This window comes from Scylla paramamosain, unplaced genomic scaffold (assembly GCF_035594125.1).
Source record: "Scylla paramamosain isolate STU-SP2022 unplaced genomic scaffold, ASM3559412v1 Contig23, whole genome shotgun sequence".
NCBI lineage: Eukaryota > Metazoa > Arthropoda > Malacostraca > Decapoda > Portunidae > Scylla > Scylla paramamosain.
In genome coordinates this window covers 539,817-552,500 of record NW_026973688.1, presented here as the reverse complement: position 1 = coordinate 552,500, position 12,684 = coordinate 539,817, and the positions used below count along the sequence as shown (strand labels likewise).

Sequence of the window (12,684 nt, the reverse complement as noted above, 5' to 3'; positions counted from 1 at the left end):
AGGGATGCCACTTGCTGAGATATGGGTGGTGGGAAGGGAGAGGGAAGGGAGTGTTACCAGTAAGGGAGAGGATTAAGTGATCGTTGTTGTTATTGGTCGTATTAAAACTGTCGCTGGAATGTGTAACAGCTCACAAAAAACACCTGCATAGAATATTTACTAACACCGACAAGGGAGGAAAGGCATCAATTAAAGAACCTGTTGTTACTATTACTCGTATTAACATTTCCACTGTGACAGGAGACCGTTAATGAAAATCACTGTGCTGAAGGAAGAACACAGATTAAAACAATATATTTTCCAGTTTCTTTCTAGTATAGTGTTTAAATGTGCATTGCTACGATTATTGCTTGAATTAAAACCTCCACTACGCTCTGTGTGAAATCTTTACTTGGCACCCATAAGGAAGAAACGGGATAAAAAATAGTAGGGTTTCCAATTTCGTGACTCCAGTGAAATGTTCAGAGGTGGATGTAGAGGAGAAGTGCCTGGAGTCACTTCGTGAACTGTGTGAAAAAAAAAAAAAAATGCGGCGAAAACATTGAGAGACGCAAAACAGGAAAGCTAAAAAAAAAAAAAAAAAAAAATCCGAATTCCATGCTTGTAGTGAAAATATTAGAAGTGGACTTAGAAAAGCAATGTGACAGAACTGAAAATTTGTGACAGACAACGATGCAACTCTGATGGTCAAATAAAGTAATTTAGATATAACTCATATATCTGACAATACACGGCAGGAAGAAAGAGAGGAAAAACCCAAGAGAAGCTTCATGGATGCAGTGAAAGAGGACATGCCTGTATTGGGTGTGACTGAGGGAGGCGCAGAAGACCCGAGCACGTTGGAGGAGGAGGCAGCCTACAAAAGTAGTAGTCATTTGGTGCTCAGATAAAAACACTCATTCTCAACTTAGCAAATACTGAAAGGGAAAGGAAAAAATAAGACGAAATTGAAAAAAAAAAGTAATAGTAATTTGGTGCAGAGATGAAAAACACTCATTCTCAACTTAGCAAATACTGAAAGGGAAAGGAAAAAATAAGACGAAATTGAAAAAAAAAAGTAATAGTAATTTGGTGCAGAGATGAAAAACACTCATTCTCAACTTAGCAAATACTGGAAAGAAAGAAAAAAATAAACCGAAATTGAAAAAAAAAGTAGTAGTAATTTAGTGCACAGATAAAAAAAAAAAACACTCATTCTCAACTTGGCAAATACTGAAAGAAAGGAAAAAGAAACCACAATTGAATCTTATCAAACACAAATTATTTAAAACGCAAACTAGAGATAACATTTAATAGATATACATAAAAAAATAACAATTTGTATGATACAAGGGAAGTGAATGAAATGTATCAGGTATTAGTGTCAGAAAAAAAAAACGAGAATATTAAAGAGAGATATGGAAAGCTCAAAGTATCAGTGTGCATCGATATTCTTGCATCAGGGAACATGAGGAGCTTTTCAGAGCAACATAAAAGGGAACAGAACGAAAAGGATCAGTTACGAGTGTCAGGAAAAAAAAAAAAAAAGTGTTAAGGACTGGGAAGGGAAGATCGAAGTATCGGACAGTCAGTAACAGTGAATATCAGATAAAATAAAGAGCCTATAAGTATGAGGCCATTAGGGAAGGTATCAACACGTTACAGGGAGAGGATTATGGTGTGGGAGGGTGTGAGGGAGAGGTGAGGGAGTGAAAGGGTCAATGGCAAGTGTCACAGGGAGGGTCAGGAAGGCACGTGGCAAGGAGGGGAGGGGGGGGAGACTTACTACTTATCGTCCTGATGGTTTTATTGACCTCCCCATGACCTCCCCCTGACCTCTCCCTTTGCCTGATCCTCCTAGCCTCCCTGACCTCCCTGACTCAGCTCAATAAACACTTAAGGTCACCCTTCCTCACTCCTTCCCTCCATTCCTCTCCCTTCCTCTTACTCTTCTTTCATTCTTCTCTCTCTTTCACTCTTCTCTCTCTCTTTTCCTTTATTCCGATTCAATTTTCAATCACATTTCCTTAATTTTTCTCCCTCTTTCAGTTCTCTTCCTCCTTCTCTCTCTTTTCTCCCTTTTCTTCCATCTTGTCTCTTTATCAGTCTTCTTTCTCTTTTCCTCCCTCTTATTCTTTTATTCTTTCTCTTCCATTTCCTTTCTTTCGCTGTTCACCTCTCTCTCACTCTCATTCCCTCTCTCTCTTCTCTCTTTTTCCTTCCTCTTTCTTTGTTACTTTTAATTTTTTCCTATTTTCTTTCACATTTTTTCATTCTTTTCACTCATTCTAGTTTTCTCTCTCTCTCTCTCTCTCTCTCTCTCTCTCTCTCTCTCTCTCTCTCTCTCTCTCTCTCTCTCTCAGTTCTGGTCAAATATATTACAAAGGACGAGGCAATATATCTGGCTACCTTAATAATAATATCACATCAGCCAACATAAATTTCAATAAGTCCTTCTTTACTTTGAATCATTAAGAGCAAACCCTTTCTGGAGCAATTCATTATTTCTCGATGGAAGAATTTGCAATAACTTTTCTCAGGCATTTTTTATCATCACGTTATCTAAATCATGATAAATACCCTCATATTCATTCTCATTCTCCTCCTCCTCCTCCTCCTCCTCCTCCTCCTCCTCTTTCTCCTACGTCTTCTTATCTTCCTCCTCACCTTCAGCCTCTCCCTTACCCTCTGCTTTCTATTTTCACCCTAACCTAACAGCTCAAATATCTCCCTCACTCCCTCACTCCCCGTCACAAGCTGGTTTGTCCCCTTACCTTCCCCTCGCCGCTTCTGTGACAGCTTTACGTTGTCTTCAGATTTTTTTTTTTTTTTTTACATCGCAATCACGTTAAGGGGGAGAGAGGGAGGGGGAGAAAAAATCTGGGGAGGTAATTCCGTTTCCTCGTAAATTCACATCTGTCTCCAACTCACGGAATGAAAAATTGTCTCTTATTTCTCCCCTCTTGTTTTGGAGGGCGTAGGTGGAGCGGATGGAGAGGAGCGGAGTGGGTGGTGTGTGGAGCAGTAGGTGGAAGGTTGATAACTCCTGCCACTGGTTTGGTGTGTGTTTGTGTGTCGTTGGTCTCGCTGAGGGGAGGAATATTTGTTGTTGCGCCTCATTATTTATTACTCGCTAGAGGGAAGTAACCTGAAGGGCGCGCTGCGAATGGTGTACTCAGTGGTCCTCTGTGATAAGTAGGCGCCATTCATCTCACTCTTCCTTTCTCATTTTTTTTTTCCTCTCGTCACTTTTATCACTTTAGTGTGTAGTCTTCACTTTGTCTTGTTTTCAGGTTATGTAAGTTTGTGCTCTCTCTCTCTCTCTCTCTCTCTCTCTCTCTCCTCTCTCTCTCTCTCTCTCTCTCTCTCTCTCTCTCTCTCTCTCTCTCTTTCTCTCTCTCTCTCTCTCTCTCTCTCTCTCTCTCTCTCTCTCTCTCTCTCTCTCTCTCTCTCTCTCTCTCTCTCTTTCTCTCTCTCTCTCTCTCTCTCTCTCTCTCTCTCTCTCTCTCTCTCTCTCTCTCTCTCTCTCTCTCTCTCTCTCTCTCTCTCTCTCTCTCTCTTTGGCTTCCTTTCTCGTCTTGTTCGACCTCCGTCTCGTCATCTTGGACCTCCTTTCTCTCCTCTTCCTCTTCTCTCTCTCTCATACCCTCATACACCTCTTCCTTCTTCGTCTTCTCGTCATTCCTTCCTTCCTTGCTTCCTGCCTTGCCCAACACCTCGCCGCCATCCATCACCACGACCACCACATCAAGCGGCAGTGATCAGGTGGAGACTAACCATACCTCCTCCGCCTTGTTATAGCGTAAGGGAGCAAATCATTCCTACTTTCCCCTCGACCCTATATATAATACGCACATTCCCCTCGCGCCCTATCGATCCAGGAGAGGTCAAGGCATCGGCACAGGGAAGGACGTTATGCAGGAAAGGAGAGGAGCAGGAAGAACATAAGAAAGTGATACTCGTGGGAAGCAGGGGCGTAGGAGTGTTGGGGAGCTGGGGACGGGGAGGGAACGAGGTGGTGATGGAGGGGAAAGACGCGAGAGGCAAGTAGGGTGTCCATCGCGTTGTCCTGGGGGGAAATAAGACGTGGGTGTGTGGTGGAAACTGTTGCTAGTGTGTCTGGTCGTGTTTTTTTTTTTTTTTTTTTTTGCGGAGTTGGTGTTGGTGGAGTCTTGGCCCTTTGTTTTCCCTTGTTTCTCCAGAAGGGGCATAATAAAACACAAAGGAGGAACAAAGAGCTGCTGATTTGTTGGCTCTTTTGAGATTATTGGTGAAAGTGAAAGAAGAGGAAGAGGAGGAACAAGACCACCACATATGGAAAATAAATAGAAGTAGATTTGTCGTTTCTTACAGGGATATTTGTGGTGACTAGACCATCTATTATACAGCAACAGAAATATGATATCATACGTAGATGACGTGGAGGAGAAGAACGATGACGAGAACAAAGACGAAGCGTGGGAGGACAAGGAAGACAAGAATGATTTAAAGGAGGGCGATGACAAGCAGAAAGATGAAAACAATGATCATGAGGAGAAGGAGGAGGAGAAGGAGGAGGAGGAAGAAGAAGAGGAAAAATAAAGGCACACACACTGAGTGAGCACCGGCGCCCCGTTACCTACACTTCCACCACACTCCATTAATACAAACATTATCGTAAAAAAAAAAAAACGCAACTAAATAAGCGAGATATGTAATTAATTTACAAAAACGTACTCATTATAATATAAATAATCCATTTATTGAAGAAGAAGAAGTGAAGGAAGAAGAAATAAGGATATTGAAAGGCATAGAATGGAAAATAGGAAGAGGAGGAGAAAATAAGATAGAGAAAGGAAAATAAAAAGATAGGAAACGAGGAAATGGTTCGAGACGGGAAAATAGAAAATAAAGTAATGAGAAAGAACGAGAAACTGAGAAACCTGAACGAATGAGGGGAACAGAATGAACAGAAATAAAGGAATGTAAGATAAACGACAAAAAAAAGAACGAAAAGGAGAGATCATAAAAAAAGAAAGAATAGGAAACGAAGAGCGATAAAAACCGAAAAAGGGAAGGTGTTGGTGAAGATAAGAAAGAAAGAAGATAGATAGATAGATAGATAGATAGATAGATAGAGAGAGAGAGAGAGAGAGAGAGAGAGAGAGAGAGAGAGAGAGAGAGAGAGAGAGAGGATAGATAGATAGATAGATAGATAGACAGAGAGAGAGAGAGAGAGAGAGAGAGAGAGAGAGAGAGAGAGAGAGAGAGAGAGAGAGAGAGAGAGAGAGAGAGAGAGAGGAAGTGAAGGAGAGGAGAGATGAAGGGCAACTGGATGAAAAGTAAAGACAAATGTAGAAGAAAGGAAAGGAAAGAGGAAAATGAAGGCAAAGGAAAGAGGAAATGAGACAAATAGCGGAGGGCATGCTTTACTTCGCCAGCCCAAGTGGAAGCTAATTACTTGTCTGTCTCTGCCCCTTCCTCTCCCCTCTGCCGCACCCTTTCCTCTTCCTTTATTGCCCTCCACATCCACCTCATTTTCTCTCTATCCCTCCCCTTTATTCTTTCCTTCCCTATGTTGTTCCTTCTGCTATATACAGATATTCTCTCTCCCTCTCTCCCACCCTCTCTCTCTCTCTCTCTCTCTCTCTCTCTCTCTCTCTCTCTCTCTCTCTCTCTCTCTCTCTCTCTCTCTAAGCATTTTCCTTTAAAAATATCCTAATACGATTTAATCTCTCTTTAAGAACAGCGACGTGTAATCAATGGTGCATTAGCTTCTCTTAAGCACAACACTCACCATCATTACACTCCGGCAGCGTTCTATCATTAGGTGTTATCAAGATTGTCTGATGCCTGCAATCTTCCTAATTTTATGTTCACTACATTCTTGCTGTATTTATCCTTTTTTTTGTTGGTTTTTGTTTTCCCTGTTGTGTGTGTGTGTGTGTGTGTTGACCCATTCATTCTTTATATTGTCTGTGCCGGTGTTTCCCTCCTTGTTTTTTCTTGCTCCTCTTTTCTTTGTTGTCCTCTGTTATTATAATGTTTATCAATTTGTTCTTCATATTATGTGTACCAGTGTCTTCCTTATTTTTTTCTGTACCTTTCGCTTTGTTATACTCTTTTTTACGATGTGTAAGATTATATATTCTTTCTGTGCTTGTTTTTTTTTAATTCTTTTTATAATCTGTATTACGGCCACACGTATTTTCATGTTCGGTTTTTTTTTCCCTCCTCTTTCTTTGTTCTCCACACTTATCACTTCTTTGTGTGTTTTATTTTCTTTTGCTTGCTGGTTTAGGAATCATTTCCTATTTATTTCACACTTCACTAAATAAAAAAGGGAGTTCCATTACTTTCAAGTTAATACTTGTATTTGTCTTCCGCACTCATGAATTATTCTTGCTTTTCCTTCTTTTTTCATTTTATTTTATTTTACTATGCTTTTTATCACAAACAAAAAAAAAAAAAGATTCATATCATTTCTAGTTGATATCAGTGTTGCATTTTTAGAAAGTGTAAGAAGGATCTTTGTTGTTCTTTTTCCTTGAATTTGCAGTGCTCCATATTATAAGACAACGCAGGTTAGAACTTTCTTTAGCTTATATTTGCGGCTTTTTCTTTACTTAGCAGCTTTAGGAATAGTAGCTCTCCTCTTTTCATCGGTGTGATTATTTTGCTCTGCCACGTATTACAAAAAAGAATGCAGGTTTACTTTTCCTGTGGCTTATATCCATTTCTTTCCTCTTTTAGCAGCTTTAGAGATAGCGGGTCATTTTGTAGTGTTCCTACTTATTAATTTGTTCTGGTATGCTTTTTATTACACAAAGAAAGCAGGGCTGACATTATTATTATTACTGTGGTTGTTGTTGTTGTTGTTGTTGTTGTTGTTAGTTGTTCACGTTCCTTTGGTGGACGGTTTCGCGGGTGACTGCTGTGAGCTGACAACAACCACAGCAACCACAGTCAACACGCCATTGTTGCTGACGCGGCGTGGCACTCATGCATTACAAATCTGACACGCTCCTCCGCTACTGTGATTCCCGATAACTCGACTGTATTTCACGTCATTTTTCTTTTACAACTGTGCCGCGTCAACGAAACTCTCAACACGGTTCTTTGTCACTGCGGTTCACTATTGTCCCGGTCTCCGTTGACGAGCCTCGGTCACTCATCGTGTTCTGCTAAGCGATGCATTTCCGTTTTAAAAGTATGTTCGGTTAAATCATGTTCGATTGCGGTGCTCTTTCAATGTTGTTCTTTGTCCGATAACGTCCCCCAATAAGTTTTTCTGTTCGCTTAGGTTAAATTGTAGTGTTTTCTTAATGTTGTTCCTTGTTCGGTCACGTCCCGCAATGCATTTTTTTTTCTGTTCACGCAGTTCTCTGTTCACTTGGCTCAGTGTTGATTTCTATTGATGGATTTTTCTTTAATTAGGCTCCATGTTAGTGCTGCTCTCTATTGATGGATCATTGTTAATATAGTCCTCTGTTAATATGGTTCCCTGCTAATATCGTTTTCTGTTGGTGTGGTCTCTGTAAATATAGGTCTGCGTTAACGGAGTTGTCTCTTATCTCGGATCTCAGTTCTGGCGGTTCTCCGTTAAAGATGCCAGCCCCCAGAAAGTGCAGCCAAAAAAACATTATCCAAAATCATGAGGAGTGTCTTGAAGCTTCCAGCATGGAACAGTTCTGGTCAACGTTCAAAGTCTCTCTTAACGCGGGTCCCTGTCAGTGCGTTTCTCTGTTGCCTTCCTCCCGTCAGCCACAGTCGCCTGCCACGTGAGTCAGCGGCCCCATCACGAGGGGAAACTGAACTATTACTCCCATCCCAGGCGGCCGATTTATGTTTTCCTCATGTGACCTGCTCCCTCCTGCTCCTCCTCATCCCCTCCCCCAGCCTGCATGAGGGAGAGAGAGAGAGAGAGAGAGAGAGAGAGAGAGAGACGCATAAACCTACGTATATCTGCTCTTTCCTATAAAAAAAAAAAAGTACACCTATGCATTAACAACTGAAAAAAAGAGATAAATAATAGAAAAAGTCAAGACGTGCAATTGAGTGAAGCACATTGAGCAGCATGCAGTTATCACCATCCCCACCACCACCACCATCACAACCATCACCCTCATCACTATCATGGCGGAGAGGAGGAGGATAATGAAGAAAGTGTTGGTAATGAGGCGGCGCTCCTCACTCAACACCTCCTGTGAAGTCATTACAGCCTCCCTAATTACCCAGCTGACAAATCCGCCGCGCCGCACCGCACATTTACAGCCGATCAATATGGAAACACACCCGGAGAAACACCAGGAGAAATACCCTCCCCATTCTTGCAGCAGCGGTACCTTCAGCGCCTACTACAGGAGAGGAGGTGGGGGGGTTCCGATCGTCTCGCGGCGCGCCACATATGCATTGCAGTCTTGCTCGGGTGTTCGCGGGAGCTATTACCACATGCACTTCGGCAAACGAGGCGACCAGTCGTGCCTCCGTCGTTATGAGGAGAGCAGCGGAAAGGGCGTGAGGCTTCCGGTGTGTGTGTGATTAAACGTATTCACAAAGACTTTACCTTCATCTTGCCTTCCTTTCTCCTGTTTCTCCTCCTCCTGTGGTCATCGTAAGCCTTCTCTTCCTTTCAGCACACGTGGTCCTCCTCCTCCTCCTCTTCCTTTCCTCCCTTCTACCTTTAATCCTCCTCTTCCTTCAGTCTCCTCTTCTTCCTCCTCCTCCTCCTCCTCTTCCTTCTTCTTCTTTCCATTCCTGTCCGCCATCACCTCCACCTCCTCCTTCCTCTTTGTTATTGTAATGAGAGTGCTTTGTCAGCTGACTCTGTCTGGATATTCTTCTTCCTTTCAATTTCCTCTTTTCTTTGGGTGAAATTCTGCGAATAGGAAGTAGCGGCACGAAGGTAAACAGGTGCACAGGATTGCAGGAAACAAAACGGAAGGAACACTGAGAAAAAGTGAGACAGCGTAAAAGATATACATGGAAAAAGGAGAGGATAGGAGAGGAGGAAAGTTAAAATTTATTCCTGTCTGCGTTCTTTCCCCTCATCTTCCTCTCACTCACTTAATTCATCCTCCTTCACTCACCCTGCCTGTCCTCCTCCAGCCCTCTCTCAGCCTCACAATGCCTGCCTCTCCACCTTCTCCACCCACTCCACACTCCAGCCTGGCACGGATGCACCGGGTAATGGAAGGCTCCCTGGCAAGGCAACGTGCTTGCATACCTGAGTTTACCTTCACCTGGCCTGGGGTGAAAAGTCGATGGTACACTTTGGGTGAAAACTTGAGAGAGAGAGAGAGAGAGAGAGAGAGAGAGAGAGAGAGAGAGAGAGGAGAGAGAGAGAGAGAGAGAGAGAGAGAGAGAGAGATTCGTGTGCATCATAACAGACTTAGAAGGCACAACACGTCCTTTGCCCTAACACTCTGCGCCACTCACTACTACTTAGAGTAATATCAGCATAAACAGCTTCTCTTTTTGTTACGTTTTTTTTCTGTGTTCCATAATCATCCGTTCGCTCTAAAGGGTCGGTGCTCTGGGTGGACGAAGCGTTTCAATCCCTTTCGTGTGTAGTTCCATTATTTAGTGGTGGTCGTTAATCAAAGGCGCCCGCAGACACCCACACACTATGCCACCGGTCACTGCTCACTCCGGGATCCGAACAGAAGGGCGAGACACGCTGTGTGGAGCTTCATCGGGTTGATTCGGTTTCCAAAGCGAATCCACTAATCTATTGTTACGAATTAAACCTGTTTATTTATGTTCATGGCCGCGGCGGATTTTTTTATTTATTTTTTTTTACTATTTATCGGGGATTGCTGCCTAATTCTAATCCATCAGATTGTGTTTCTGAATTTCGTCACTGAATGTGTTATTGTTATTGTGTTTCCTGAAGATGAGATGAACATTAATTTGCTTCTCTGTTATTATGAGAATGAGGGATGTGTGTGTGTGTGTGTGTGTGTGTGTGTGTGTGTGTGTGTGTGTGTGTGTGAGCTGAGCAAACAAAAGAAACGCATCGTGACGCAGAAAATAAGACTAGACAAACAGACGAGAGAGAGAGAGAGAGAGAGAGAGAGAGAGAGAGAGAGAGTGGTGGAGTACAAAGGCGAAGGAATACAACACACGCACGCGCGCGCGCATACACACACACACACACAAACACACACACACACACACACACACACACACACACACACACACATCACTTTATTTCAGTGGTTATCAACACGTTGTACACTTCCCAGGACGGTGACCTCAAGACTTAGAAACACTTAACGTAACCTGACGGGGGGAACACCTTCTTTCTCCCGCAGCGCAATGGACCAACACGAATAGCTGGAGCTCGGGGGACAGGCGCGCGCGAAGGCAGACGGCGACAGATTCGTGACTCAAAACGAAAGCATCGTGACAGCACAAGTGGGAGCGTCCGTCATTCTTCACTGCAAGACCTCAAGTGCGACTGGCGGCCTGGTAAGTGACGGAGTGTGTCAGCAAGTTACCTTAAGATCTGAAGCTCCTGTGGGGAAGTGTCGGTACCTTGATGTGACCGAGGTTGTGTTGATCTCTCGCCAGTATTCTTAAACGCTTTTGTTCTTTAATTAAGAGTATTTTTAAGGGATACAGCGATGATTTATTGAATTTTCTTGTGTCTGAGTTTGTTATTAAGACTATTTTCAAAAGCCACGCATATATTCGTCTTGTTCTCGTGGGTCTTTTCCCTTCTGAGATGAATCTACACCCTTAAAAACTACACACCCTTAAAAACTCTAACTTCTCCTAGAACCTATTAAAAGTAAAACACTAAATATTCACCAGATTTTTTTAAGAATACGCTGCTCTGAGGCAAGCACTGAGAAACCAGGATTGTCATGGCCTCCAATACGATGACTGGTGAGGTAAACAAGTTATGTCACTCGTGATGGCGCAGGCGGCGAGTGGAGGCGAGGCTGCCCACCGCATCCATCCTCTGAGTGGCATTAGTGCAGGAGTCCTTGTCTTATCATCCTCGGCCTCCACAACACGGGCTGCTTTAACACTTGTGAATATAAGGCAAAAAACATGGTGACTCGAGCAACTTTTCTGTGAGTTTATTGCACTTCCTGAGGGAGTGCTCGCTTAGGATATATAATTACCTATTTTGTATTTATCTATTAATTATATTTTTATTTTTATTTTATTTTATTTTTATGAGGGAACTATCAATTATCAGTGGAGTTTTCGTAGTGATTGTTTAGCATATATTTACGCAGAAATATATGCAGTTTCAAACCACAGCATATTACATACATACATCTAAGACAACTAGGTCACAGTGGGTCAGTAGTAAAGTCCTTGGATAGAAATTTAAACTGCAAGGCGTTGGAGCACCTTCTAATGGCCTTAACAATGTGCTTACGATACACAACAATAGCTTAGGCAACAGTGACGTGGATGTACTGCACGCCATCAACCCAAGCCCGCTAAGCGAACAATAACACTTGTCTAGACACACACACACACACACACACACACACACACACACACACGTGCTAAGACCATGACCGTCTGTGTGCTCTGCAGGTGTCTTGGATCAGGAAGAGGGACTACCAGCTCCTGACGGTGAGTCTGCACACACACTCCAGTGACGACCGCTTCTCCATCAACTACTTGCATTGGGTGAGTGTTTGTTCTCGTGTGTGTGTGTGTGCGTGTGTGTTTAGAATGGGTATTTTCTCATGAATGTAAATATTAATGTATAGATTCTCTCTCTCTCTCTCTCTCTCTCTCTCTCTCTCTCTCTCTCTCTCTCTCTCTCTCTCTCTCTCTCTCTCTCTCTCTCTCTCTCTCTCTCTCTCATATGACTTATCAGTGTCACATTGTTTCCATGTTGAAGCTTTTTTTTCAAGATAACTTAACTTATATATTTGTTTGCGTATAGTTTTATTTTTTATTGTTGTTGGTGCGTGTCAGTATTCCTGTTTGCTGCTGCTGCTGCTGCTGCTGCTGTTGTTGGTGGTGGTGGTAGTGGTGGTGGTGGACGTTGTTGTTGCTCTTGTTGTTGTTGTTGGTGGTGGTGGTGGTGGTGGTGATGGTTGGTGGTGGTGGTGGTGGTTGGTGGTGGCGGCGGCCATGGTGATGGTTAATTTGTTAGTGGTGGCGGCGGTGGTGGTGGTGGTGGTGGTGGTGGTGCCGGTGCTGTTTTGTTACGCAGTGTGTCAATACTCGGCACACAGCTGCCTCTGCTGATGTCGAGTGAAAACGACAAATATTTACATACATTGTGCATGTGAAATGTATAACTGTGAACACACACACACACACACACACACACACACACACACATACACACACACACACACACACACACACACACACACACACACACACACACACACACACATACACACACACACACACACACACACACACACACACACACTTACATGTACTTATTCATTGAATTTCTGCCAGGACGATTCTATTTTTACTTCGCTTCTGCGCTGATGACCGGCTTCCTTCACGCGTAAAAAAATGTTATGTACAAAATCCGGAAGGAAAAAGATAACTACAGCAGGTGGTTAGGTGGCGCTAAATCTCAGGTGAATCTAGGCACAGTATATGTATTGGGTGTGTTTATCTAGTTCACTGTTATGAACTTCACTAACGATCACCTTTCAGTGCTCATCAATGGCAGTTGTTTATTGCAATCCATCAAAGTGAGAGGACAGCTGTCATCATTATCAT

General features: G+C 42.9%; 1 long non-coding RNA gene across 1 annotated transcript in view; it reads left to right on the top strand.

Annotated features, from left to right (window-relative positions):
* Positions 1-11,666, top strand: part of LOC135097515 (uncharacterized) — a 26,186-nt gene extending 14,520 nt beyond the window's left edge. The window contains exons 2-3 of the long non-coding RNA XR_010265762.1: positions 10,275-10,431; positions 11,521-11,666. This is a non-coding gene — a long non-coding RNA (uncharacterized LOC135097515). The remainder of the gene's footprint in view (positions 1-10,274; positions 10,432-11,520) is intronic.
* The last annotated feature ends 1,018 nt before the right edge of the window (positions 11,667-12,684 follow it).